Source organism: Camellia sinensis, chromosome 3, assembly GCF_055761805.1.
Source record: "Camellia sinensis isolate YWXY chromosome 3, ASM5576180v1, whole genome shotgun sequence".
In the NCBI taxonomy this organism is placed as follows: Eukaryota; Viridiplantae; Streptophyta; class Magnoliopsida; order Ericales; family Theaceae; genus Camellia; species Camellia sinensis.
In genome coordinates, this window is record NC_138963.1 from 722,569 (window position 1) to 747,789 (window position 25,221).

The 25,221-nt window shown below is 41.2% G+C and overlaps 1 long non-coding RNA gene across 1 annotated transcript; it reads left to right on the plus strand.

The window, feature by feature from the left end:
• Positions 1-6,978: 6,978 nt before the first annotated feature.
• LOC145822288 (uncharacterized) lies at positions 6,979-8,803 on the plus strand. Its single transcript, XR_014363376.1, has 4 exons — positions 6,979-8,047; positions 8,207-8,278; positions 8,520-8,594; positions 8,731-8,803. It is a non-coding gene; the product is annotated as an uncharacterized LOC145822288 (long non-coding RNA).
• The last annotated feature ends 16,418 nt before the right edge of the window (positions 8,804-25,221 follow it).

The window sequence follows — 25,221 nt, forward strand, 5'->3', positions numbered from 1 at the left end:
CTTCATCACAATATGCATTTTTCAATGCCATCGATGTATTCCGTCCATGGAACCTATCAAGCATTGCTTAACAATGCAAGTAGTTATCACTTGCAAGCTTCAAATAGTCCCGCATGTAGTGAAGTAATTTTTTTTTTCACCTTTCCTCTTTCATTTTGTCATTCATTCATTTAAAGTTCCATTTTATTTTATGGTTCCTTTGATGTAATATTATTTTATTTTTTTTGTAGGTACTATATGACCATGGCCGTGGGCGTGGGGATGTGGATCAGACGCCAACATCTTAGCATTGTTTTGTTTAGGGAATTTTTGTGAAATTTTTGTTGGATATGTAATATTCAAAACCTTTCATCAACTGTTGCTAAAAATTTTTTGTTGAAATTACTCAGTAAATGTTGCTGAAACTTTGGTTGAAATGTTGAAATTTTGATTAATTTCATGAAACTGTTGCTGAAATAGAGTTGATGAAATGTTATTGAAATTGTTGCTGAAATTTTACTGAAATGGAGTTAAAATGTTGCTGAATTTGTTGTTAAATTGTTGCTGAAATAGAGTTAAACTACTGCAGATTTTTTGCTTGAATAATGCTCAAATGTTGCTGAAATAGAGTTGATTAAATGTTGCTGAAATTTTGCTGAAATGGAGTTAAAATGTTGCTGAATTTGTTGCTCAAAAGTTGCTGAAATTGAGTTGAAACCTGTTATACAACTTTGAACATTTCATATAATACAGCAACCTGTTATACAACATTCAACATTTAAACATTTTCAATACATTTCAGAAACCTGTTATACAACATTCAACATTTTCAACATTTCAACATTCAACATTATTCAACATTTCATAAACCTGTTATACAACATTCAACATCTTCAAACCATCACATATAATACACATTGTTAAGCAACCAACACAATTCAATAGATTTCACAAACTGTTCATTCAACATTTCATCTCAAACAAAGCTGTTACACACTTGTTTTTGCAAACTTTCAGATTTTTAAGCACCAAAAAAAAAATTACAAAACTAGTACAAAAGTAGATTACATTCATAGCATGCTCCAAAACCTAAGAACTGAGTCATTTACATGATAAAGTACAAAAATACACAAAATACAATGACATAAGTCATTCCCTTCAATATCTTCTCAATCCTTTGAAGCCTTCTATCATGCTCACCAAGCCTTGTCCTTACATCATTCATTTCTTCTGTTCTTGAATCTGTCCGAGGTCCAGCATTGGCACGGATTGATGAGGTAATGTCGTCGTCGTCGTCGTCATCATTTGTGAACCACTTGAAGTAATTGCAGTGGTTGTTCGAAGTCTACAATGGACAAGAATCAATTAATCAATAAAGGACTAATGAAATTTGTAAAAAGTAACAGATTCATTTATATAGCAGGTACTTACATATTTTCTTGGGCAAACAAAATATACACGACCTTCATTTCCATTCGCATTGGTTTGTACAATACGCACGGAAGCTATTCTTCCACAATTACAAAACCTTGGCTTCAATCTTAAGTTCGTATTATCAATAGAAGATGAAGCCATTTTTTATTCTGCATAAAAAAAACAAGTTATTAACAAGTGTCTTAGGAAAGTCAATAGAAGACACGGTGTTCCACAGTTCCAGCAATGCACTTCTTGAAAAGCAGGGAATGTCAGAAACATGAAGAGAAAATTCCCGAGTGCATCTAATTGAAATATTGATGCTAGTGAGAAAGTTGTCTCTGTATAAGGATTAACAATTAAATTGCATTATGTGGTCGGATCTGTGCATCAAAGTCATCCAGCATACTGAGTAAATAAGACAAATCAAGCAGTTAATTTATACATAATAAAGAACACATTTCCCTTATAGAATTCATCTCCTTGGCATTATTGGTGGAGGACTGGTAGGTATATCCCTGCTGTACCCAATTGCATTGGATATAGCATCTATTTCCATAGTTGATGTAAGATTTAATATGCAAAGTTGTCTTATAGCTCTCACTTTTTGTGTGTCTGTCTATAGAGTGATTTGATTCTGTGCTGAAAACTCAAGAATTGATTCTAATCACCAAATGTTCATAAGTTCATATTGTCAAATTTTTGTTAATAGCTCTTTACCTTGACTATGTGTAAGTCAGAAGACCTTATTTCAAAATCTCTGGTAAACTGGTATCCAATTCAAGATATAATACCTTAAAACAAGGACCATATCAAGCATCCTGTCATAGATCTTGATTATATGAATTTGACAAATTATCATTGTTCTTCTTTATGCAATTGAATCACAAGTAACAATTCCATACACATTAAGGGATACATTAACAAAACCCCACTACTAATAACCACAAGCCTTGTTATTAGCTCCAGATATCTGAGTTGAGCTGGGTTGGGCCCTTAGTATTCACTTTTTGTTTATTTATTAAAATAAGTTGCATTTTCAAAGACTGGCAACAAGGGAATTATTTCACCTCATAAACTTGGATAAGCAAATGAAAAGAAAGCGAGAAGAATTTAATAACAAGGCAAGAAGATTTTCACACACAAACCACACAAAGTATGCATTACAAATACCTCTGCATGCACAGCTAGCAGAGTATGCAATAACTCTACAGCAGCATCTCCCAGACCATTACATGAGGTTCTTCATCAAAATAAAAATGCAAAGCAGTGGATGGAATGGAAGAAACCAATAGCAAATAGTAGCATAATGATCTTTTTGGGGTTTTTTAAATTGAATAAGATTTTAAGAATTTAGTAATTTATTGAAAGTATTGGGGAAAAAATTTAACTTCAGTTTGTCAAAGCTAAATAAGAACCCAGACACAGATGGCTATATTTACCAATCTCTTGTTGATTTTTGCTTCCACAAGATGAGCTAAAAGTTTCTGTGTCTCAATTTGGAAACGAACACAAAAAGGAGAACAATAACCACAAGCCTGGTAATCAACCAATTTTGAATTCCATTTACAATATCCAAAAAAAAAAGGGGGGGGGGGACCTAAACAGTAGGCCATTTTCAAAAAACAATTTTTAAATCAAAATTTTAAAAATTAACTCAAAAAAATGGAACTAAACATAGTGATCCCAAAAATGGAACTCAAGAAAAGGCAAATCCCAAAGCCTAACAGGTATCACAAATTAAAGCCAAATCCCAAACCCTAACACAAATACCAAACAAAATCCAACTCGAAACACTCCCAATCGACTAATGTATGGAAAAAAATTGAAGCCGAACGTAAACGTAAACCCTAACTTCACTATGATTCAGGTTTACCTCGATTCGCTATCGCAGGCTCCCCGTTCGTCCTCCGTCGTGGTTCATCGTCCTCCGTCCTTCGTCGTGGTTCGCTGTCGTTCGTCCTTTGAACTCCAAACACTCCTTTGAGCTCCTTCACAGTCTCCCCCTCTCGCCGTGTGTATACATATGGGGGGAATTTGGGGGAATTTTGAAATCCCTTTTGAATCCCCGAATCTGGTTTTTCTTTTTTTTGAAAGTCCTCACCAAAACAACGTCGTTTTGGTGAGGCTTAACCACAGCCGTCCGATCATCCACTTTAGGAGATCACTCTAGAGAGTTACTCTAGAGGATCCGCTCGCGTCTTTGTGAGCATAATTTCATTTCCATGTTGAAACATAAAGAAGAAAACAAAAATAATTAATAGTGCCATTTCTTAATACAGAATTTAAGAGTTTTAGCCGACAATTGGAGAATATTGCAATGACGTGGCACTCTTGTGTTCTTAAAGCATCGTTTGTCCGTCTGTCTGCGTTTTTTAGAATCATGGTTGGACGAGTGGAGTAAGTGCTAAAACCTCTTCTGATCATTAATTAAACAAAAAGTTTGGGATCTCTAATTTGGGAATTTTCATGGTCCTCAAATATGTGTAATTGGTTTATATGTATTTTTATTTTTTTTTAATTTTTTTTTCTTTCTCTTATAAGATGACGTGGGGATTAGGAAGGTGGAATTTTTATGAATTGTCAAACATTACTCTTAGGGTGTGTTTGATTGGACGAACTAGATAAAGGGAGATTAGAATCTATCGGACTTGAGTCCTGGGACTGTGAATCCCCCGGACTATTTAGTTGGATTGGATATGTATCATGTGTTTGTTTTTTTCATGCGATTAGATGTTTGGAAATGACTATTTTTAGTGAATCCAACGTTTAGTTGGACGGACTGGTTAGGATAAATGAACAAAAGACTATTTTACCTTTTTTTAATTATTTACAAAGTAATAGCAATATTACACATATCTTTAATATTTTAATTATTTTTAGCTAGATTAAATAAAAATTTATTTTATTTTATTTTTTACACAATTAAATAAAATTATTTTTTTAAATAAAATAAATAAAATATCAATAAAAATATATGTTATTTTTTTAATTAAAATTTTAAATAAATTCATTTTTAAAAATAATAATAATAAAACAATGAAATTAAATAAAACATCTATTAACATTTAAATAATGAAATTAAATAAAATATAAACAAAATTTTAAAATAAAATATCAATAAAATATCTATAAAAAATTATTTTAAAAAATTAACTAAATAAAACATCAATAAAAAGTTAAATAAAATTATTTTATTTTTAAATTGAGACATTTAAATTTTATTGAATTTTACTAAATATAATACATAATTAAATAGTAAAGGGTCGAAATGGTCATTTTATCACCTAATTCCAACAGTAAATTGTCTCTCCAAAACTGTCCCACACTCTCCTGGGATAGTATAATCCCCCATATGGGGATAAAGAGTCCAGCCGGATTTCATGTCTGACAGACTAAAAAAAATAAACGATATGACTCCCTAATTCAAATAAGCAATCCGAATAATGAATAATCCTTCTCTAATTCCCCAATTAAACACACCCTTAATTTAATAGAGGTGGGATGACAATGAGGAGGAATACCTACGTAATATTATATTAATTATAATTAGTACGTAGGGTAGAGACATACATGGGATGGGATAAGAGGGCAGCTGGGAGAAAGAGTGAGAGACGGAGCGACAAAGGATAATGATGGTGTGAAGAACGATGATGATGGCGATGGTGATGATGATTATGATGAGTAATAGTGTGGGTGTGGGTGTGGGTGTGGGTGTGGGTGTGGGTGTTGGAGGTAGGGGATTGATTGGCTTCTAAGACAATGCTAATCAATTAAAGAAAGCAAACTACTACTAGCTAGGCTACTCACAAATGATCTTTTTTTTTTCTTTTTTTCTTTTTTATCTTCCCATTCGTTGATTTTTTGGGGGGCTCGTAAATATTAGCATGCTCTCTCTCTCTCTCTCTCTCCTTTCCTTCCTTCACCCACTAGCCTAGAGAAAAGTGGTGGTTAGGTGAAGCAGGCAATCAGTCAGTAAGAGGCGTCCGGATCCTCTAGAGTGATCCTTTGAAGTGATCCTCTAGAGTGATTTCTTATGGTGCAACACGTGTTTTATTAATGTATTCAACGGTTGAGATGATCTTTCGCCAAAACGGCGTCGTTTTGGTGAGCCAGACCACAAAAAAAAAAAAAAAATAATTGCAGAGTTGTAGATCGAGTCGAGAGGGAGGAGGAAGAAGAAGAAAATGGATTTGAAAGGAGGAGGAAGAAGAAAATGTAAGAAAACAGAATGAAGAAAATGGATTTGAAGAAGAAAGAAAAGTTTTTTTGCTTTGTTGGGTTAATGGGTTTGGTTTGGTCGCTCAAGAAGTTCATCATCGTGGATGAACTTCCATTTTCTTCTGTGAGCCAAACCCAAAAAAAAAAAAAAAATTGCAGAGTTGCAGATCGAGTCGAGAGGGTTAATGGGTTTGGTCTCTCAAGAAGTTCATCGCCATGGATGAACTTTCATTTTCTTCTTCATCTCTCAAACCCATTTTCTCTGCAAATCCATCCATTTTCTCTGAAAACCCAGAGTTTTCTTCTTCCTCAAATCTGTTTTCTTCCGGTTTCTCTCAAATCCATTTTCTTCTTCTTCCTCCTCCCTCTCGATCTGCAACTCTGCAATTTTCTTTTTTTTTGGTCTGGCTCACCAAAACGACGCCGTTTTGGCGAGAAATCATCTCAGCCATTAGATACATTAATGGGATACGTGTTGCACCATAAGGGATCACTCTAGAGAATCACTTCAGAGGATCATGTAGAGGATCCGGATGCCAGTAAGGGCACTTACTAAACTAATAAGCACGACACCAGCACACCAGCACTCAACGCATACGGAAAACATCTACGCATCCTAAAATACCACCCTCCCACCCCACCTCACCCATGCGCCATTTCCGGACCAGAGCAAGAAAAAGAAAAGAGCCTGACTATTCTTTGTTCTTGTTCAAGTGGGGAAGGAAGTGTGAGAGAGAGAGACAGAGAGAGTTTGACTTTTTCGTACAAAGGAAAGGAAAGGAAAGGAAACGAAAGGACTCGTGTTTGTCCCCTTAATTACTAATTTGCTTTTTGCAGCGGGCGGAGAGCAGATCCTCATATCTCATATCATATCATAGCTCTCGGACATGGTAGCCATACGGCTACTCTACTTTCTGGTGGTATGCTGTGCTGCAGGGATTCAAGTGATCTCCTCTGTTACGGACCCTTGCGAAGGTTAGTTATTAAGCTCTCTCTCTCTCTCTCTCTAGTCTGCGCTTTGTCCATGGACCATGCATGCATTCATATGTTACCTACGCATTGATCGTTTTGAGAGATTGCATTGCACGCTTTCAAATTGCACACACAATTTGAATTTCTAATTTTCTTCGGAATTAGTGCGACAACTTTAGTTAGTTTACCATTTTTATTTTATTTTTTTGCTTGGTATTCCTTAGAAATTAAATTGCTTCGTAGGTGAAGAACGAGTTTCAAGGCTTCATGACTAGCAAATGGTCATTGTCTAAACAGTTAAGAAGTGCCAAAATTGGGGGTTAAGTTGAATTGGTGCTTAAACACACTGAAAATTTTATTTGAATGTTAAAGATTTTAGAGGGTAGAATAGGTTTTTTTTTTTTAATTTTTTTTTTATGAAGGTGTGCATGCTGGTAGACAATTAACCTGAGCTGCTGGCTTTACCAAGCTTTACCAAATCAGAATTTGGATTTCTTATCTTCTCTGCAAACATGGCATCACGCGTTCAAGATTCTTAACACTCGCTCAGTTTCTACTATATATATATGACTCCAACCTATTGTCATTCTGCAAAAATGAAGTGCCTTGGAGATTACTGTTATTTAATTGACTACCATTTCATTAGATGATCGTTTTCGTCAATGATCATCATTGGTGCCATAACTTAAACAGAGGTGCTAATGCACAATTCTGGGAGTTCTGCTCTAACACCTCCAGGCTTAAATTATTGCCTCTTTCATTTGCATGTTATTATTGAATTGTTTATTATTTGTTTTTCTTGTAACTGTCTACTCCTTTCCCAACAAGGAAACTTCATTATAGTTTCAGTTATAGCTCACTTAGATCTTCTGATAACTTCCATATTTTTAAACAGTCCAAAACCCCAGCAAAGCGAATCAAGGTGTAGTTGTTGGCAAAACTTCAAGCTTCAAAAATGTGCTAGTAGCATATAATAGTATTGGCTTTAAAACCCAAAAGGCACTCTTCCTTGCACTACTTCTGTTCACTTTATTATTTTATTATTTTTTTACAATCTAACCCTAAATGATTCCCAAACTATTGAAACCCAATTTAATATCAGAGTAGACAGCCATATTTCTCACTTATCTATGAAAATATGAATAGCATTCTATTTGCTAATACAGGGAAATTCACACCCCTAGGTGGAGAATGGGTTTCAGGCCAGCAAAAGAGAGCTCTAAGTGTTAGGACTGCCTTTATATTATGATTTCCAATGTATATGAAGGATGCAGCCAAATGTCCTTATATAGAATAATAAAATAAGTTTTGACAAACCTAAAAATGGTGGTGGTGCAGCTGCTGCACTCAGATCTTTAAAGGACCAGTGGCAAAACACACCACCAAGCTGGGGAAAGTCAGGTGATCCTTGTGTAGCACCCTGGGAAGGGGTCACCTGCAACAACTCAAGGGTGACTGCATTGTGAGTTTTAATTTTCCTATCATTTCACCTCATCACAAAGTATTCATTTGGTATTTCAGCTCATAGTGATTAGATAGTCATGTTCTTTAACCTTTTATACACCTTCCCACAACCATTTGCTGCAAAGCCATCTCATCATCATATGCATTATGATTGCAGGGGATTATCAAGTATGGGACTCATAGGTAAACTAAGTGGTGACATTGGGGGCCTCACTGAACTGAGATCGTTGTGAGTTTTCTTACTTTCTTAAAATAGATGAAAAGACTAGTACGCTAGTTTGTAGTAAATTATCCCAGTACAATATGCAACAATTTTGATATAGACACGCATGACCTAGCACCTCCCGCAGAACAATGCAAAAGATTCAGAACACGGTCAAAACCTGATTGGCCATTCCCTCGTTACCATTCTTGCTTTTAATTAAGTAGCATTGTTCATTTATCTTAAGTTAGACACTATTTTATTGTAGGGATCTGTCATTCAACCAACGACTCACAGGCTCCATCTCTTCTCAGTTAGGTGATCTGCAAAAGCTGAACATATTGTAAGATTTGATAAACTGCTACTTTGATACTTCCTTCCCATCCAGTTTGAACTGGAATTTTTTTTTATTTCTATATATTTTTTTCAATCTATTTAAGTTATGCCTATGTAAGTAATTCTTTGTTTGTGTCTACCAGAATCCTGGCTGGATGCGGTTTCAGCGGTAATATCCCAAATGAATTGGGCAATCTTGTAGAGCTAACCTTTTTGTAAGACCTGCCAATTCATACGCTTCTTCTTGACAAGAAATTATAGGAACATTATTCTTTACTTAATTCATTACTACTTGATGTTGTTTTAGTCATACATGCATTGCTTTGTATAGCCATAGTGCATTCTAGCTTGTTAGCTTTGAGTGTCCAAGTCACTAGCACGCATTACTTAGACCATTTTCATGATTTTGCATCATTTCATATGTGATTTCAATCCATATGGTGTGGTCATGCACTCACATTTGTCACCTTTTCCATGCATTGGGAGGTTTGTGTTTTAAGCCTTGAACATGAGCCATTATGCATGTCTTATTGCTTAAGCTTTTGGGATGCCATCTCAGTGGATTTTTGGGCTTATTTTGACATGCCATAACTCTGATTTTTATTGGTTAAGTCATGCCATGCTTGGTCTTGGTAGGTGTAGTGTAACCCTCTTTATTGGCCTTGCATGCATCATGCCTTATGCCCTTTAGATTGGCTTGTTTTAGCTTTGGTCCATGCACGTTTTAGACTCATTTTGGCATGATCTAGGACTCTTTTGGTTGTCCTTGGCCCTTTGGGGCTTGATTCATGTGGCCTTGGTATAAGTTCCTTAGCTAGCCTTGAGCTTTCAACCTCCTAGCATGCTATGCTTGTATTGTGTGCATGATTTGGCATCATCCCTCACATGATTTCAGAGCTTACTTCATTGCCACATTCTCATGTTTGTCACTCCTTGCCCATGTTTGAGAGTTGTGCTCCCATGCCTAGTTGATGGGCCATTGCATGCGCATGCTTGTTTTGCATTTCAGGCCTTTATTTCAACATTTTGGCCACTGATTTGAGCATGATTGAGGTCTGTCCATTTTAGTTTAAGTCCATTTTGCATATTGTTGCATGCTTATTGTATTGCTTGGTACATTGCATGTTATTGCATGCTAGTTGCATATTGCTGTTGCATGCTTGATTCTTGCATGTTGTTGCATGCTTGAGTTGCATTACATGGTACTTACATGTTTAGGTTGCATTGCATTGTTTGCATGCCATTAGCTTTGTTAAGTTGTGCATGCATTGCATTGTGTTTGGTTTGAGTGTTAAGCCAAGCACGAGGAACGAGGGACGTCTCATACTTGAAGTGATGAAACGTGCCTCAATTCTCGGTCGCCGACCCTCTTGATCATGCATGATAGAGGTTAAGGCATTTATGTGTTTTTGTGCATTTCATCCATATTGATTTGTGCAACTCGGCCTCTTTGGCCATCATGCATCGAAATACGTGATTGATGGCTCGAGAGTCGGACACTACACTCCTTTGAGCTTTAAACATGATAAGGAGTGTGGTTGCACACACATTTCCTTGCAAATGTATTGCCATGCCTCTGTTTGTACTCTGCTGCAGCAAAAGAAGCAGTTTGCAAGAAGAGATGGCAGATCAGCTATCTAGTGTGTCGATCGGCTAACAATATTCGGCCAATAGCCTCAAAATTGGTTGATGACCATTATCCACTGGCCGATGGCCACCTCTCTTGGCCGATGACCACTCAAAATGTCCATGAGGTAGGTCAGAAGCATCACAGAAGTTGGCATAATTTTCAAAGGTGCAGAACAATGCAAACAGAGGCAACATAAGGCATGGCAACAGATTTCCGAGCGAAGTCAATCGAGCATGCATATGCCCCTCTTCTCGAGGCCGTTTTAACTGCTTTGTATAGTTAGTTAATTTGTAATTAATTAGTTAATGTGTTAGCTAATTTAATGCATCGTTATAAATTCTTAATTAGCTTAGCTTAGCTAATATTCAATTTGATTATGTAATAATTAGTCTAATTAGATTATTAGATTAGTTAGATTAGCTTAGCGTAGCTAGCTTGTATTATTCATTCGGACCCTCCGTTGAGAAGGCGAATTTTGTAATAAGTGTGCGTGAGTGTGTGAATGTCTTCCAACCCCACGTCTTTCTCCCTTTTACTTAACCGCTTACGATGGTTAGTTCTAGGTCATATTTCAATTAGCATCCTTTTGCTTGCATATTTGTATTCATTCATTTGTCTTGTATGTACCGGGCTCGGCGCATCATACAAACTGTATTGTATTTCAATTCCGATTATCTAATTGCATCTACATGACATTTTAGAATAGCCGAGCCTATCCTAGCTGCATTTTGCATGTGTTGCATTAGCTATCTTAACATAGCTAGGATCATGCATTGATTATTAACTAGCTTTTGTTTTGGCTCGGAATACACTGTAAGTGTTTATACTTTAGCATCCTTGCATGAGTGTAAGTGACTGCCATGATAGCATGCTTGCCATGAGGCTATTTACTTAACTGATATAATTGCATGAATGCCTGTGGATGAAGGTTGGATTGCTTGAATTAGAACAATTCATAGGAATGCGAGTTTTAAGCCCACTTTGCGAAGTGGCAAAATCATGTTTTCTAAGCCCACTCAAGAGTGGCAAATCCACGTCTTAACCTACTTGCGAGTAGCACCTTCAACCATTTTCAAACAAATGAACATGAAATGTTTTGTTCCAATTTAGGCGATCTAGTCTATACTTGTATGGTATGCGCATCACATAGTAAGGTTAGACTAATAAACCGGAAAATTAACACGTGTTTTCAAAAATAAAATATCATGTTAGTAAAGGCCAATCTTTGATTGGGCGAGCGGGGGTGCTCATTGCATGACCTTCCTGTCTCGTACCCAAGTTCCCGAGCCGAGGCAACTTTGGGGATAACGGACACGTGGCCTTAGGCACGAGTCAAGATTTCCTAAATTTCTCAAAACAAAAACATTTAGGTGGCGACTCTGTATCTGGCAAAGCAGTCCATGTTTGGCACTTCTTTATTAAAATCAATTTTTTCAAAAATGATTTGCCGGATTTCGACTCTTTAGTGATTTATTGGTCTTGCATTGCACTTTGCGAGATTAGATTCGGAACCGTGACATTGAGTCCGAACTGTAGTAGTTAATGAACAAAATGGATTTCGCGCCATTTGCGCGCGGAGCCGTGACGTTCGGGCACGTCTACACTATTCTTTAAAGCCCAACTTGTTAAAGGAAGGAAAAGGTGCTCAGTTCTTTTCTTATGTATCGAACCATTGAGCTTACCATCATCGTGAGCAAAGTCTTCCCAGTACCATCATTGGCGTGGCACAGGATTATCTGGGCACCAAAAACTTCAACCTATTTTAAGCACATGTGCACTTTCGCACTCGTAATCAACTGACGATATAAATATTGCACTCAATCAAATTTTGCAAAAAAACATATTCAAGTTTCTTGTTTTGTTTTGAAATCGGTTCCTTATTGTACATGTACACGTATTGTACTATTAAAACATGTATCATTGTTTCATACTTGGATTGTCCATGCAGCGGCTTGTACACGCAGTTCACCCGTGGCAGGACTTTCAGGTCCTGTCGTCAGGTGCATGTTCTTCATTGGAATCAGTATCCAAGTCCTACTTCTCAGGGATTTCAATCAGTTTGAATCAGTTGCCTGGTAACTTTAGTTTAATTGTTTACTTGAAATTGTTATGGATTTTTTGTCCATTCATAATAAACATGATTTATAGTCAAACTTGACCATGAAATGTTATTTCTTGTAAGTTGTAATACCAAACTCCTTTACGTGCTTTAAGTTGGGATTGATTAGGAATTGGTGTTATGTTATTGTTTGCAGTATAAAATTTGTACTTGTTTGTTCCTGTTGACACATTGATCAAGCACAACATGATATGTGCCAAAGTCAATGTCAGAGTCCATCAGTTACACATATGAAATGGGTTTAGTTTAACTGCATGTAAGAGCCCATATGGTGCGCAGTTATGAGGATATGGCATGGACTAACTGGGTGGATTGCAGAAAGGGTCATTGCCAGAATACAGAGTTTGACCTATCGATGTAAAGCCCAGAATGTGGACGGACAGTTGGAAACATAATAGTAAGGTGGTTCGACAAGAGAATTTCAGCAGTTTGTTGACCACATCAATTCTTGTTGGCAAGTGGACCCTTGTTGGTGCATTCTTGTCACTACTATTTGTTTGTTCTGTGGGTTATTTTTTTTGCTTTGTTTTGGAGAAAATTATGGCATTCAAAAACAAACCCACAAAGAAAGACATTGCTTAGTCACATCAGATTTGTACAAATTCAAGTGTAACTGCTTCGATTTATTCATGACATAAGGTTACATCAGCCCACCCAAACACGTACCCATAATTCCACTGATCGATAGAGTTACCACATCCAACTTATGCATAATTTGGTAAGTACTTGCAGGCCATGATAAAAATGAAAAAACATTAGTACTATCCTTCGTTTCAAACATCAAAATTATGGGTACAATCAATATGCATAGAAAATTAGTATTATCACAGTTGAGACCTCAAAGTTGTCGCGACAAGTTGATTCACTCATCTTCACATAGTACTTATACTACAAAAAAATTAGTGATCCATCTTTACATCATTGTTCGTAAAAATCGGGAGGACTCATATTTACATCCCTGCGCAAAACAATTACTAAAAAAAAAGTGAACTGTGGTTGGCCATCCAAATTACTGTCGTCCTGGCAGCCCATTTCCCATCACTGCCCTATTTGTTGTAATTGCAATCAATCATGCACAAAAGATACTCACCGATTTTTGAATTATTCACATCCATAAGTGTAGACACCCCATTTTTAACCGACCTTAAGACTCAGACGTCATCGATTGAGCGCTCGGTGATGGTGCATGTTGTGTTCGTTCTGAGGTTTCGGAGTTTCGGTTGAGAGCCTTACCCCTGGACCTCGAGACCCCTTTTGTGCTTTGCCTCAGTTTGCGAACCAGGGCTTGCTTTCTCTTCTCGAAGGGAGTGAGAGGTCTCGTAGACCATCTTTCAGTGGCCGTAGGCTACTTTTCGTGGTCGTAGGCCACTTTTCCCATTTGGAGACTAGTTTTCGATTTTCGGAACCGTCGGTCGTGCGCCTCGGTTCAGGATTGCTTAACTTTCTCTGTTTGGCATGGTTTTTGGCACACACCTTGCTTCCTCTCTCTAGAGGGACACTGTGGCCTGGGAGACCACCTTTGTGGTCACACACCACTTTCGTTGTTTAACAGCCTATTTTTTGGGCACCCAACTGCGCGTTTTGACCCCTGAACCCTCGTTTTGCATCCGTCTTGGTTCATTTTTGGCATGGACCTTCTTTTCATTGTTTGGGAGGTGGTACAAGGGTGGGAGACCACCTTTTCTCCTTGGAGACCACTTTTCCTCGCCAGCCAGTTTTCTTGTCAGGAAGCTGATCTCCTTGGTTTTTGAGCCACATTTGGTGGTCTCCCACCATATCACTAGCTTGCATTCAATGTGGAGACCATCAAATGGGGCTGCCGACCACCTTTCATTGGGTTGTCCTTTGAACTGGTCGGCCGACCACCTGAACTGGTCGGCTTGCCTCTCTCGGTCCTGTCTCTGTGAGTTGTTGCCAGCTGTGCCAGGTAGAAGGCATAGACTGGATCCTCTATACACGTGTATGAAGGATCTTCAACCTTGGTTTTTACCTTCTTTGAGAAGCTTTGGCTTGAAACCTCAATAAGAGAGGCCCTCCCTCTCCTTATACCAGGTTGAAAAATTGGTCTAAGGCTCCAATACATATCTCTCTCCATATCTCTATATTTTGGGTTCAAAAGGGTCTTGTTCTTGACCTATTACACCACACCTCATAGCCACACACCTCCACCATTGTTCTAAGGTTCTTGGACGGTCTTGAGAGGTCTCAAAGAGTTGGTTTTGGACTCCAGAAGTTGCTGTCTTGCTGAGCTTCAAGGGTAACACACTTTTTTCCTCTTTTAAGCTTTATTTTGATCTACCTCTTAGCCTTATTTTCATGCATATTTGAGCTTTGTTGTCAACTAAAAAAAGTCTTGTTTTGAGGTTCTTTTGATGTTTGTTTAATGTCATTTTGTTGTTGGGGGTCATCTACCCCCTTACATGCTTCATTTTACCTTGTTTTGAGCCATGCCCAAAGGCCTTTGTGTTGACCTTTGCTTGGCCTTTTAACCACTGAAATCCAGTGGATTTTCAGTGGTTAACATGTGTTTTTGAGAGCCAAAATCAGAGAGGGGTGACCCTCTCCCTCCTTGTCTTGTTCACTAGCATTTTTGGCCTTACAAAGGAGCCTTCATTTGCACACCTTCAAGCCTTGTTTCAGGCCCTTTTTAGTGACTTTTAGGGACTGCCTAGGCTCTATCCAGAGTTGTTTTTGTCACCTTGGGTGTGTCTCTCGCATGTGTAGAATAACCCCTCTTATAGCCTATCAAAGGAGCATGACATTCTTGCATGCATTGATCATGTTTCAGTGGGTTTTGGGGCTTCATTTGGCATGTCATGTCTCTAACGTTTGCTGGTTTAGTGGCCTCTTGAATGCTTCATATGCTTGTAGTGTAAACCATACTCACTAGCTCACATTGCATGTTGTTTTGGCCCTTGATTCTAGCATATTTTGGCCATGTTCTAAACTAATTTTATTCATGATTTGGGCTACCTTAGCTCTATTTTGAGGTCCCATGGTCGAATGATGCTTTCCATGCATGCTTGTAGTGTAATACCCTTGCCTAGCTTCGAGTTTTGAAGCCTCTTGCATGCTTAACTTGAGTTGTTTTCATGTTTTGGCATCATTGAACATGTTATTTCAGAGCTTATACTTGTGCCATATTCCCATGTTTTCCACTCTTTAAATGCGTTTGAAAGTTGTGCTTGTATGCCTCATTTTTGGGCTATTGCATGAGGTTCATTTTTGTGCATTGCAAGCCATCATTTTAGTCCATCTTGCCACTATTTTGGGTCTGCATAGGGACTGTTTGGGGTTGGTTTGGTTATTTGGGCATTGCTTTGCATACCTCTAGTGTAATGCACTTCACTAGTTTCGGTATTTGAGCCATCCAACATGCATAACATGAGTTGTTTGCATGATTCGGGACCATTTTGTATGTCATTTCAGAGCTGGAACATGAGCTGGAATAGGAGTTAGTCCAAACACGGGAAACGAGGGACGTTTCATACTCCAAGTGATGAAACGTGCCTCGATTCCCGGTCGCTGATATTCTTGACCATCCATGATGGAGTTGTTGATTTTAGTTGCTTATATGTGCATCCATGTCCCATTGAGTCGTGCAATTCGACTCCTCGGCCATCATGCATCGAGATGCGTGATTGGTGGCTTGAGGATCGAAGACTACACTCCCTAGAGCTTATGCAATGATGGGGAGAATGGTCAGGCACACATATGTTGAAAATACTTTGCCTTCTCTCTCTCTTGCCTTTGTTATAGAAAATGCAGAAACCAGGGGGATGAACTGGTCGGCCGACCAGGTTTTCTGGCAGGCTGACCACCTTTCTAGTCTTCACCACCAAGGGTGGTCGGCAGGTGGTCTCCCTTGCCTATAGTTGGTCGGCAGCCTTCCCACAGCTTCCCTGGGTGGAGTTTTATCTCTCTGAAGCCTCGTGCAACTTTCTGAAATCAATTGCAAACAAAGGCAAGTCGAGGCATCGCGATGGATTTCCCAACAAGACGACTCAGGCATGCATGCATCCTTTATCATTCAAGGCAGAGCTGAGGCAGTCCATTTCATGTAGCTTGCATGATAATTTATTTGCTTCCTTAGTTTAATTTGTTAAGTAGTTAGTGTTGTGTAATAATTAGCCGTAATTCGTTATTCATTTCGGTTGTGTAATAACTAGTTTAATTAGAGCAGTTTAGATTAGTTAGTTGGTTCTGTGCTATTCATTCGGACCCTCCGAGAGAGGGTAATGTTGTAATAAGCGTGCGTGTGTGTGATGCATGTCTTCTAACCCCCATTTATTTCTCCCTTTTATTTACCAGCTTACAATGGTTAGTTTTAGGGCATGTTTCAATTAGCATCATCTGTCTTGCATGCACCGGACTCGGCACATCATACTAACTGCATTGTATTTCAATTCCAAGTTGATTACATGTTATCCGTAACATCTCATATGCCATTTTAGAAGAGTCGAGCCTATCTTAGTTGCATCCTGCATGTGTTGCATTAGGCATCTCAGCATAGTTAGGATTCATGCATGATTTCTAATTAGTTTCTTTCTTTGGCTTGGAGTACTCGGTGAGTGTTTATGCTTTAGCATCCTTGTATGTGTGTGGGTGACTGCCATGATAGCATGCTTGTCATAAGGCTAACTACTTATGTGATATACCTGCCTGAATGCCTGTGGGTGAATGTTGGATTATTTAAATTGGAACAATTCATCGATTGTGAGTTTTAAGCCTACTTGAGAGTGGCAAACCAACCATGTTTTCTAAGCCCACTTAAGAGTGGCAAAATCCGCATTTTAGCCTACTTGCGAGTAGCAAACCGCTTTAAAAAACAAACATGAGATGTTTTTGTTCCAACTTAGGCGATCCAGTCTATACTTGTATGCTGTGCGCATCACATTGTAAGTCTAGGCTAATAAACCGGAATAAGAGCACATGTGCTTTTAAAAACTCGATATCATGCTTAGTAGTGGCCGATCTTCGATCGGGCGAGTGGGGGTGCTCATGAAATGACCTTCCCCAATCGTACCCAAGTTCCCGAGTCGAGGCAACTTTGGTGATGACGGACAGGTGGCCTTAGGCACGAGTTAGGGTTTCTTAAATTCCCCCCAAAACAAAATATTTAGGTGGCAACTCTGTATCTGGAAAAGCAATCCATGTTTGGCACTTCTTTCCAAAAATTTGTTTTTTAAAACGATTTGTCGAATTTGGACTCTTTGGTGATTTATCGGTCTCGCATTGCACTTTGCAGGATTAGATTCAGAACCGTGACATTTGAGTTCAAACTGTAATAAGCCCAATGAACAAAACAGGGATTTTCCTGGGACGTTCGGGAACGTCTACAGTTTCTAGCGACTCTACTGGTGAGTTAGAGAACTTGACTCGAACTCTTGATATCTTGTTTTGACTACACTTATGTGTTTCTTTGCATTGCATTTGCATTGGTGCGCCTAGGACACCGTGTTTGCCATCTGCTATTCTTGAACGGTTTGCCGGAGGTTGCGTGCCATAAGGCTGACCGGTTACGGGCTCTGCCATGATGAGAACACAAACCCCAGTTTTACCGGGGCACCCTTTTTGTCCATTCGACCTAGTGCATATTCAGAATCCATAGTGACCATTCCAAACTAGGACAGGTTACTTACCCGATTGTAGGTTGTGTGAAACCGCTGCGTGCATAGTGAAACCCTAGCTCCTGACAAAATAGCACAGGGAAACCCTCCCCCAACATAGGGGTGTTTTTGCTCTCACTTTTTTGCTATGTGCTTTTAGAGTGCATCTCTACAGGAATGCATGTATCAGTTTACAAGTTTGGGTATCGGGCCTGAGAGCACCAGTATCGGTATTTTGGGAATTAGTTATCTGCGGGTATCAGATTCAAGATTTGGGGGCAGTAATTTGGGAACAATGATCAGTGTTTGAGAACAGTGTATTCAGCTTATCAACTACGTGTTGTTATTCCCAACTGTGTGCTGTGTTTATTTAAGCCGTTATGCTGTCCGTTTTCTAGTTGTTTATTTCCTTATTATTGCTTTATTTATCTTTTTGCTAGGTAGTTTAGCACAATTGCTTCCGACCAAGCACATATTCCCCAAGCACTCTGGACTAGAGGTCGTCGACACCATCGATCTAAGGATCTAGTAGACGGACAACCAGTGTTCTACTCTTTACCCCCGGTTGCTAGACGGAGATCAGTGAGGCACAGTGTATTGGTACTACGGTTTCCAGATCAGTGGTCCTTGAGCAGTCGGGTTGAGATTTCCGAGTCTACTGTAGAGGCAGATATACTGGCAGTTCAGTTAGAATAGGGCAATATAGTAGGGATGGAGGAAATGATGCGTCAACTCCAAGAAAGTACGAAAGCCATGCAGGAGGACGCTGTTCGTCAAGCAGAATTTGCCAAGCAGTAGGCCGTCATCATGGCCCAACAGGTAGAGCTAATTACCTGGCTACAGCAGCAAGCCGGAGCATCAGCTTCACACCAAGCTCCTCCCCCACCAAGAGTTCCAATACCCAAGGAGACGGCGAATGTCCAGAATGTCCAGGAGGATACAAACATCCCAACAGGGCCGGCTCCGCCCCCGATTCTACCTCAACTATCCAAGGCACCCACTCCTATCAATCAACCAGATTCTCCCTTTGAATTCGAGGTGGACCCCACGACACTAAAAGTGAGCAAGCTTGAAAAGCTGTTCAATAAATCTCAGGGTGTGAAGTCCATCCCGGACATCGAGGATGGTTATACCGACGCAGCCGTGACGTTACCGGACAGATTTAAGATGCCATATATTGACCGCTTTGACGGGTTCGGGGATCCCATGGTGCACTTACGGCTGTTCTCAGACATATTAAGGCTGATGGGCCTCACCAGACTACAGAAGCTTTCTTTATTCGGCAGGACCCTGTCGGGTGTGGCGGCCATCTGGTATGCAAAATTGGAAGACGATGTTACGAGGAATTGGGATGAGATGGCGGGGCTTTTGTCGCTCAGTACTCCTATAATACACAGATCGAGATCATAACCCGTGATCTCGAGACGACTAGGCAGGAGCCTTAGGAGAGCTTTTCTGAATTCGTAACCCGCTGGAGGGCCAAGGCCTCGATGATGACCCTTAGGCCAACTGACAAAGATCAAATACGGATGATTGTGCGCAATCTCCAGCCTTAGCTCATGCAAAAAATGATCGTACTCCTCTTCCCCACCTTTTCAGATTTACATGAGATGGGGGTACAAATTGAGGATGTTATGAAATAGGGTCTGATTGACCAAGACAGAGAGCAACCCAGGAGAGCCTTCAACCGCAACACCAATATAGGCACAAGCAATGCCGCAACTGCCAGAGCTTCAAAAGTAAGCATGGTCACCACCACCCCCGCAAGAACACTTACAGCTACACCATTCACCGGTGCATCCGGTAGCAACCCACAAACAACCAAATACCAACCTCGCGGCCAAAGAACCTTCACCCTATTATATATGCCCCTGTCCAAAGCTCTGGGGTTTTAATCAAGAAAGGGCACTTGAAGCCCCTGGAGCTGCGGCCATTGCCGAATCCACTTCCCCCTCTCCCATAATCCAGCCAAATACTGTCCCTTTCACTAACAGCACGGTTATGACACCGACCAATGCTTCCGATTACATCATGAGATTCAAGATCTCGTTGATAATAGCGTGATTGTGCCTCCAGAGAAACCCAATGTCACAATTAACCCTCTCCCACCACACAACCAAGCTCCACCTCCCAAACGCATCAACTTTATCTAAACCGGGGTCATGCCATATGACCCCAACATATATATCACCCTATCTCACCTATCCAAGCCAGAGGTGTTCCTTCCTGACAGCACTGACTTGTGCATGTTGGACATCTCCCGAACCCAACCCGAACCAATAGTGGTGGCTGTCGAAGACAGAATAAGGATGACTTCGAAAGAAAGTGGTACAGTGGATTCAGGGACTGAGGAATTGGGGAGCTTTGCTGAGGAGGTGTACAATCCGAGTGGCTACATTGCGACAGTGGGTCAAAGTAGGCCAAACGTGGAATTGCCGGTGGGGGCAGAAATTTGTGTACTACGGGGGAATAGACTTGATCAGAGGATAGATAACTTAGCAGTTCTGGCAGGGGACATTGTTGACCTTCAGATTTTCAACGAACACGATCCAGGGGACATGACAGTCAACTGGTTCGATTTTGAGGAGTCAGCAGAGGTCACAGGGTGGCTTGACGACCAACCAGATATTGTTGAAGAATCTCAGCTGGAAAAGGGCCCGTCAGGGGCAAGGACATCAATTATGATCAGAAGGGTTGGTGATCAAAATACATCGCCGGAGAGCGCCGGTGCCAAGAATTTCGCTCAGGATTTGGGCATTTTGAATACAGGGAATGTTGAACAGCAAACTATACTGACGCAGTTGGAACAAGAAGGAATCGAGGACTCTGAAAGAGCCAGAAAAGCCAAGGCCCCTGTGGGGACTGAACCTGCTATGTGCACAAAGATAGAGCATGCTGCGAGCACCTGGACGGAAAGTACTGCGAATACAAGGATAGTTATAACGGAGTCGAAAAGGTGTCTGTCGGCTATCGATGGAATGTGGTGGGAGGACGATGATCTATTTCTTGCCCACACAGATGAGGATTAGGGGAGTGGGCGGTATTTCAAGCCCCCGCACCTAGATCAACCAGAGGCGTCCAGAAAGGACAAGGAGGTGGAGAAGCAGAAAGAGAAGCTACTTGAAGATGAGGCTGTGCTGAAACAATTGAAAAAGATACAAGCAGACATCTCCATCTAGGGACTGCTTATGGCTTCACGTGTTCATAGACAGGCTGTCCTATCGGCAATGGACAAGGCCAAACTCTCGATAGACACCATGCCTGAATAGCTAGTGGGATTGGTCTTTTCGGGAGGAGGTTCCCCGACATTTTCTGACAAAGAACTGCCGCCTGAGGGCGCAAATCACAACAAACCTCTCTGCATGTCTGTGGAGTGTAGAAGCAAATGGATACCGGTGGTTCTTGTCGATACCGGATCCACCATCAACGTGTGTCCGGCAAGGACAGCGTATGCAATCGGATTGAAGCTCGCAAATTTGGTGCCAACAGCCCAGGTGATAAGGGCATATGATAACACAAGCAGAGAGATGATGGGGGCTGTGAAAATTCAAACCCAGGTTGGTCTAGGACAACACGAGATTGACTTTCATGTCTTGGGCGTTCCTGCAACCTTCAATCTACTCCTGGGGCGACCGTGGCTGCACCAGGTAAAGGCAATCTCTTCCACCTTGCAGCAGATGTTGAAATACCCCCACAGGAAGGGGGTGGCTATTGTTTTCGGGAATTCGTCAATCCATCCGCCGTCGGAAGTGTCTACACCAGTTTTGGAAATCGAGCATGGCACAGAGGATGTGTTCCTATTAGGGTTTACTCTGGCTGAGGCCTGGGTCGTACAGAACATCTTAGCTGTTGAGGAGGGGTTATATGTCAGCGCACAATCAGTGTACCTCATGAACAAGCTCCAACACATCCTCGGGATGGGATTAGGGAAGAGTGGCTGGAAACGTATTGCAGTATCGGCCGAAGTACCGCACAACCCACATACCTTGGGCTTGGGTTATCTACCCACCAAAGATGATTGGATGAGGAAAGGTAAGGAGATGGCTGGGAGAGCCAAAGCGAAGAAGGCGGGGAAGCCTTTTGAGTTGATGCACCGACCCATCTAGGGTACCCTAAACGGACGCTTCGTCCGAGAGGGGGAGGACTTTCCATTTTGTGGTTTCCCAGAGCCATGGCCGAATGCCGAGAGGAGGCGCCAGCCGGGGTTTGAGATCTTCTTTGACCTGTAGTTATCCGAGGATAATGTTGCCGAAGAGCAGACAGACCCATCAGCTGCGGTTGAACAGTGCAAGAAAGTGGATTCTGAGAACGCCGAAATTGAAATTGGGGTAGCGCTGGCCTGTCTACTCTCAGATCCTCCGATCGTACAGAAGTGCTTGGGGATAAAGTCTCAGTGTCCATGATTGGGAATGAAACGACTGCGAGCCCACCGTCAAGCATTTTGGATGCATCCATCGTACCCTCTCTCATCTGGCAGTACGAGGAGGGATTTTTGTCAAGCAGCACTAGGTCAGGTAGTGAGCCGGAATCTGATTCCACCAAGTCTGTAGAGTCGGAATCAGGTTCCAGCTCGTCTGAGTCTGAGTTCGGTAATCCTAGGGGTGATAACCCGGATACCATAGTCCTGTCTAGGTCGTCTTTTTCTTTCTCTTTTGAGTCTGTTGTAACAGAGGAATTGGACGATTTGGATGTGCTTAATGAGAATGGAATGGATGTGGTTTCTGAGTACTTTTCTGTGCCTTTGATTTATTGTATTAATCAGGACTTTTAAAATTTTGATGAAAACGACGAGAAAGAAATTCCTCCGGTTTTACAATGTCTAATTGATCAAGAGCAGGAGAGATTTGTTAAACCCTGGGTTGATGAAATCACTACAGTTAATGTGGGTACTGAGGAGGACCCGCGGCTGGTCCAGATCAAGTCCACGTTGTCTTCGGAGGAGCGCGAGCGCTTAGTCGCTTTATTAAAAGATTTCAAAGATGTTTTCGCGTGGTCCTACGAAGACATGCCTGGAATCGATCCTGAGATTGTACAGCACCGGATCCCTCTTGATCCATAGGCCCGACCCGTTAAACAGCAACTCAGAAGGATCTGCCCGGACTGGGCTCTCAAATTGACGCAGGGTTCCTGTTGGTATCTGAGTACCCAACTTGGTTGGCCAACATCGTTCCGATGTCGAAGAAGGATGGCAGGATCCGGGTATGCGTGAATTTCAGGGATTCGAATAGAGTCAGTCCGAAAGACGACTTTCCTTTGCCGCATATCAATGAGTTAGTAGACTTCACAGTGGGGCATGCTTTGTTTTCGTTCATGGATGGATTCTCAGGCTACAATCAGATAGTGATGGCAGCTGAAGACCGAGAGAAGACGGCTTTCACCACTCCGTGGGGGACTTACTGCTATAAGGTGATGCCATTTGGGTTGAAGAACGTTGGAGCTACATATCAACGGGCCTCAACCACGATATTACATGACATGATCCATAAAGAGGTTGAGTTGTATGTGGACGACATGATTGTCAAGTCCAAAGAAAGAGAGGGCCACTGCACCGCCTTACAAAAGTTTTTTCAAAGGATCAGAGAATTTCGGTTGCGGTTGAATCTTCAGAAGTGTACGTTTGGTGTTACAGCAGGGAAAATGCTGGGGTTCTTGATTACACACAGAGGTATCGAGGTCGACCCTTCCAAAATCAAGATCATCTTAGAAATGCCACCACTAAGGATTGAAAAGGAGGTGAGAGGCTTTCTAGGTGAAGTGCAATTCATAAGACGGTTTATCTCAAAATTAACCTTGACTTGTGAACCACTTTTTGGTCTCCTGAAGAAAGGAAAAAGTTCCAATGGGACGGCCGATGCCAAGCTGCTTTTGAAAAGATCAAGGAATACTTACAGAACCCACCCGTGTTGTCACCGCCTGAGCCGGGAAAACCGTTGATTTTATACCTTTCAGTGATTGAAACTACGATGGGCTGCATGCTTGCGCAGGAATCAGAGGATAAAGTGGAGAAAGCTATCTACTATCTGAGCAAGAAGATGTTGGATTACGAGACCCGCTACACTCCACTCGAGAAGGCTTGTTTTGCCTTGGTATGGGCTACCAGGAAACTGCGGCACTACCTGTTAGCTTACTCTGTAATGTTGGTTTCAAGATTAGATCCCATCAAATATCTTTTCGAGAAACCGACACTTACGGGTAGGCTAGCTCGTTGGTTGCTTCTGCTTTCCAAATTCGATTTGAAGTATATGACTCGCAAGTCAGTGAAGGGGAGAGCAGTAGCGGAGTTCCTAGCTGATCATCCAGTGGAAGGGGATGAAGCAGTTGAGTACTTATTCCCAGACGAGGCCATTCTGCATGTCGAAGATGAAACTTGGACGATGTACTTTGACGGAGCATCAAACCAATATGGGTATGGGATAGAGGTGTTGCTAATAGCACCCGACAATTCCTGTATCCCTCTAGCATTTAAGCTCTAGTTCAAAGTCTCGAACAACGAAGCAAAGTATGAAGCATGCATTGCTGGTTTAAAAGTAGCCCTAGAACTAGGGGCAAAACGGTTGGACGTCATCGGGGACTCGAACCTTGTTACATCCCAAGCTAAGGGAGATTGGAAAGTCAAAGAAGAAAAGATGAGAATGTACCACCAGACCTTGGACTTGCTGATTCCTAGGTTTGAGAAGCTGAACTTCGCTCATCTACTAAGAGAAAACAACAGGTTCGCAGATTCACTAGCAACTCTATCTTCTATGATAGACATCCCTTTTGGAGTCTGAATGCGTCCAATCATCATTGACCAGAAGTTTGCACTAGCCTACGAGTCAATTGCTGCCATAGAAGAGGTTCAAGATGAGAACCCCTGGTATTACGATGTCTGGAACTTCTTGGAGAAAGAAGCGTATCCACCAGGGGCAAATGCCAAAGACAAGAGGGCAATCCAAAGAATGGCTGCTCAATTCACCATCTGCGGAGGAAAACTGTATGAGAGAGGTCATCTAGGAATGCATAAGTTGTGTGTTGAGGCTGAAGAGACGAAGCGCCTAATGGAGGCCATCCATGGAGGAGAGTGCGGAGCGCACGTGAATGGGATAATGCTGGCCCGAAAGATCCTCAGACAGGGTTACTACTGGTCCACCATGGAGGAGGATTGTATCGGCTTTGTTCAGCGATGCCACAAATGTCAGATCCATGCAAACCGCATGAACATCCCGCCGTCAAAGCTATACAATATGACTTCGCCATGGCCATTTTCAGTTTGGGAAATCGATGTGATCGGGGCTGT